The sequence below is a fragment of the Cynocephalus volans genome, chromosome 5 (assembly GCF_027409185.1).
Source record: "Cynocephalus volans isolate mCynVol1 chromosome 5, mCynVol1.pri, whole genome shotgun sequence".
NCBI lineage: Eukaryota > Metazoa > Chordata > Mammalia > Dermoptera > Cynocephalidae > Cynocephalus > Cynocephalus volans.
The window spans coordinates 24710383-24715210 of record NC_084464.1 but is presented as its reverse complement, the minus strand read 5'-3'; the positions used below and the strand labels follow the sequence as shown (position 1 = coordinate 24715210).

The window sequence follows — 4828 nt, the reverse complement described above, 5'->3', positions numbered from 1 at the left end:
GACTGATGAAGTCATGGCTACTATTTTAACAGTTAAACATTGCACCTCAAAAGTTCTGCCTTCTATACACAGTGAATGGACACAAGGGCGAGGGCTCCAGAGAGATGGCAAACTACCTCTGCAGTGAAGTTTGTGTTGGAGGGTCTCCAAATGAGAGGGGGGAGGATATGGGAGGTAGGCAGGGTAAAAGGATTTTCCAATAATACTGCTTAGGAGTGTACATTTTAAGATAACTACTATACCTTGTCTATCCTTGGCCCTAATCTTGAATAACTGCATGTTCATGCAAAATACAATTTCTACTTTATAGGAATAAGAGCAGTCTGTTAGGAAAAGCATATTCTTAGGGGAAGACAGAAAGATAGCTCTCTCGTAAGTGCTATTTTACTTGGTAAGTCTTTTGGCTACATCACTATATGCTATTTCAACCTCCTGATCACTGGGACAGGTATTGGTGAACTCATCCCTACTATAAGCCTTAGTTAAGTATCTCCAGATGCCAGTCATTCCTTTTGGGATATCAAAGTTGCGATATTTTTTGGCCACCACCTTGACAATGTGCAGTTTGGGCAGCAGGTTGCCATCAGCTAATGTCATTTCATTGCCGTCCAGAAATTTACGTGTAGAAAACTTAATGTTCTCCATACTATTCTCATCAAGTTCATCAGGTGGGGAGAATTCAGATATTCATCCAGTTTCCGCAGTGTTTTCAAGAGACCCCTCTCCAGTGCTTCGTTAGCCTCTGGCCTTGAATTCCTGATAGATGCAGAGAATTTGGCAAAGATGTCCATTCCAGCAGTGTTTGATGCGGGCTGTTCTGGTGAAAGCGTTAAGTACTTGGGAGGGCATGAGACATCTTCAAGAAATTCCTCGATCTTATTGACATCCGTTTTGACTTCATTGTTAAAAGTTATAAATGGCGGGTGGGTCCCAGGAGCCGAGTTCTGCAGGTCTGCAGGCTTCCTTTTCAGGTCAACAGTTGTGGCACTAAATACAACTCCTTTGAGCCAAAGAATCATGAAGAGCCTCTGGGAAAAGGGGCGTTTTCCTACGCTTTCCCCATCACTGCCAGCCTTGACGAAGAGCTCGAGGAGGGGCTCTTTGTCCTCCTCCTTCCCTCTGTTCAGCGGCATCGACAACGCCTTGGCCGGCTCGGCTGTGCTCCGCGGGCGGCGGCGGCGGCGGCGGCTGCTTCTGCTCCGGGGTCGCTGCTGCTGCTGCTTCTGCTCCGGGGTCGCTGCGGCGGCTGCTGCTGCTCCGGGGTCGCTGCGGCGGCTGCTGCTGCTCTGGGGTCTCTGCTGCTGCTTCTGCTCCGGGGGGTCGCTGTGGCTGCTGCTGCTGCTCCGGGGTCGCTGCTGCTGCTGCTGCTTCTGCTCCGGGGTCGCTGCGGCGGCTGCTGCTGCTCCGGGGTCGCTGCGGCGGCTGCTTCTGCTCCGAGGTCGCTGCTGCTGCTGCTGCTCCGGGGTCGCTGCGGCGGCTGCTGCTGCTCTGGGGTCGCTGCTGCTGCTTCTGCTCCGGGGGGTCGCTGTGGCTGCTGCTGCTGCTCCGGGGTCGCTGCTGCTGCTGCTGCTTCTGCTCCGGGGTCGCTGCGGCTGCTGCTGCTGCTCCGGGGTCGCTGTGGCTGCTGCTGCTGCTCCGGGGTCGCTGCTGCTGCTGCTGCTTCTGCTCCGCGGTCGCTGCTGCTGCTGCTGCTGCTGCTGCTGCTGCTGCTCCGGGGTCGCTGTGGCTGCTGCTGCTGCTCCGGGGTCGCGGTGGCTGCTGCTGCTGCTGCTCCGGGGTCTCTGTGGCTGCTGCTGCTGCTCCGGGGTCGCGGTGGCTGCTGCTGCTGCTGCTCCGGGGTCGCTGTGGCTGCTGATGCTGCTCCGGGGTCGCTGTGGCTGCAGCTGCTGCTCCGGGGTCGCTGCTGCTGCTGCTGCTGCTGCTCCGGGGTCGCTGTGGCTGCTGCTGCTGCTGCTCCGGGGTCGCGGTGGCTGCTGCTGCTGCTTCTGCTCCGGGGTCGCTGTGGCTGCTGCTGCTGCTCCGGGGGGTCGCTGTGGCTGCTGCTGTTGCTCCGGGGTCGCGGTGGCTGCTGCTGCTGCTTCTGCTCCGGGGTCGCTGCTGCTGCTGCTTCTGCTCCGGGGGGTCGCTGTGGCTGCTGCTGTTGCTCCGGGGTCGCTGGGGCTGCTGCTGCTGCTCCAGGGTCGCTGTGGCTGCTGCTCCTGCTCCGGGGTCGCTGTGGATGCTGCTGCTGCTCCGGGGTCGCTGGGGCTGCTGGCTCCCGCCGCGCTGCGCTCGCTGGACAGTCCCAGCGTCGAGCTGGCCGCGGCCTTGGCTGCACAGCACCGCCCCAAGCCCCGCGCGCGACTTTTTTTTTTTTTTTTTTTTTTGATTTAACTAAGTTAAGATGAGGTTATCAGTATGGGCCCTAATCCAGTATGACCAGTGTTTGGAAATTTGGAGACAGAGACAGACACACACAGAGGGAAGGTGACATGAAGACACACAAGAAGAACACCACGTGGAGATGAGGATTGGAGGGACGCGTGTACAGGACAAGGAACCCCTGGCGCTACCGGAAGCCGGGAGAAAGGCACAGACCCCCGCACCGTCGGAGGGAGCCTGGTGCCCCAACACCTCGATTTGGACCTTCCCGCCTCTAGAACTGAGACATCAAATTTCTGTTGTTTTAAGCCACTATGTTTGTGGTACTTTCTTATGGAAGTCCTAGGAAACTAATAACAATATTCTTAGTCAAATAATGTTTCTATTGATTTGCAACACCCCAGCCCCAACTCTTGAATGATAGATTGGTTGAGTAATATGTTTTATTAATTTTCTCTCAGAATTTTGAATGTGTTGTTCAATTGTCTTCAGTCCTCTGCTGACTCTGTCTGCAGTAGCATTATACTGTGTCCACGTGCATTAGTCTAACTTTGTCCTGCTCAGAATTTCTGTTCCCTTAATCTGAGCGTTCACGTCTTCCGATGCGTCTGAGAGATTCATAGCTGTTATCTCTCCACGTAATGTCTTTCTCTCCTTCCCTCTATTCTGCACTTATGGAAATTGTATAAGAGGTGTGATAGACCTCCTCTTCTCTGTCTGTTCAAGTCACTTCACTTTTTCCATCTTTTTATCTCTTAGTGCTGCAGTCTAAGAAGTTTCCTCAGATCTGGCTAGAAGTTCATTAGTTTTCTACTCAGAGGGTCTAATCTTTGTGTAATATACCTTTTGAATTTTTAATTTCAACTACTATATATTTTTTTCCATCATAGGAATTCTATTGAAGATTTTTAGAATTACAATTTTGAACAGAGTTTGGAGGAAGATAAATTTCTTATTAGTTCTCTAATAGAGATTTTTATCTCCATCTTTTATCTTTATCTAATGGACAGATTTTTTTGTGTGTAGTCTATGCCTTTTAGACACACTTTGAGTATCCTACATTTATGCAGGAGACTGTCTTTCAACACTCTATACCTGCTGGTCCCAAGGCCTCATTCATATCCCGAATGGCCACTAAAAATCCAAACCTTTAGATCAATGAGATTGAGAGTCTGTTCTCCCCTCTCCTTGGCAGCCACAGCCTCAGGTTACCCACTTCCCTCTCTGGTTTCTAATCTTGTCTTTATTTCTGGTACTCAAGAAGATGCCTTTTGTTCTTGAGTGTTTATGCATGGAAACACCTTTTGCTCATATCTTACCTAGATTCCCAGGTGTCTATAGAACAAATTCTAAAAATAAAATATGCTTTTGACTCCTGGTTCTGGCAGGATGGTGGAGTGAGATAACATGAACTCTTAACTTAGTTCATCACCTGCCAGAACCATGAGTCAAAAGGCATATTTTTTGGCACATTTTTTACAAAGAATTAAGCCTATTGGCTATTGCTGAATACTATCAACAAAGGAGGCAATGTTTTCCATCTGAAATATTTCCAGGATAAATGTCAGAAATCAATATGTTCCAAATGCCTTTACCAAGGAATTACTCAAAATCTTTGAAAAAGATGCTCAAAAGTTATGAGCCTAAGTCTGGAGTCCATAATTGAATTTGCCTTAACAAGATTCTCACAGTGACCCAAACAAGGGAATTATTACTACCTTATTTTCCATGAGGGGACTGAGCCTTAGACTTGTCAGTTAACTCATTGTGTCTGACCCCCTTCACCTTACAGTTGAGAAAAACCGATGTCAAGATGGGGAATTCTTTGGAGCAAGATCTAAGGGATAGTATCTGGAAATGGTACTGCGACGTCTGGAGTGATACACCTTTGGCCCTACTCCCTCAGGAGACTTCTCAAACACCTATAAGCAACTCTTTCACCTTAACCTTCAGGAGTTTGTCTCCTGGCCCAGCCTGATGTCAAAGGTAAGCCACCCTTGATGCTATAACATTGTGCCCTCATTCAGAAATCTGTTAGCAGCGTAGGCTTACAGATGTGTAAAGTGGGCAATTCCTCTGCAGACTTGGGGCTTCTCAATGAATGGGGCCTTGTATGACTTTCAGTTCTTTTTGTACAGGAGTAGATGACTGTCTTAGTCTGTTTCCGTTGCTTATAACATAAATACTTGAAACTGGGTGATTTATAAAGAAAACAGAATTTATTGCTTATTCTTCAGAGGCTGGGACGTCTGAAGTCCAAGGAATACAAGTGGTGACAGTGACCCAGGGGTCTCACATTGCAAGATGGTGGAGGCAGAGAAACAGAGGGAGACTTACCTCCTCATTCACTCTCCTTTTAAAGCCCTCCGAGACATGCCCATGACCACCATTTTTAATCCATTCACTATGGCATGGTCCTGCAATCTAGTCACGTCTTCAAGGCCCCACCTTTCAATGACCATAATAG

The 4828-nt window shown here is 49.5% G+C and overlaps 1 pseudogene; it reads right to left on the bottom strand.

The window, feature by feature from the left end:
* Positions 1 to 351: 351 nt before the first annotated feature.
* LOC134378722 (chloride intracellular channel protein 4-like) lies at positions 352 to 1136 on the bottom strand (annotated as a pseudogene).
* Between the last annotated feature and the right edge of the window lie 3692 nt (positions 1137 to 4828).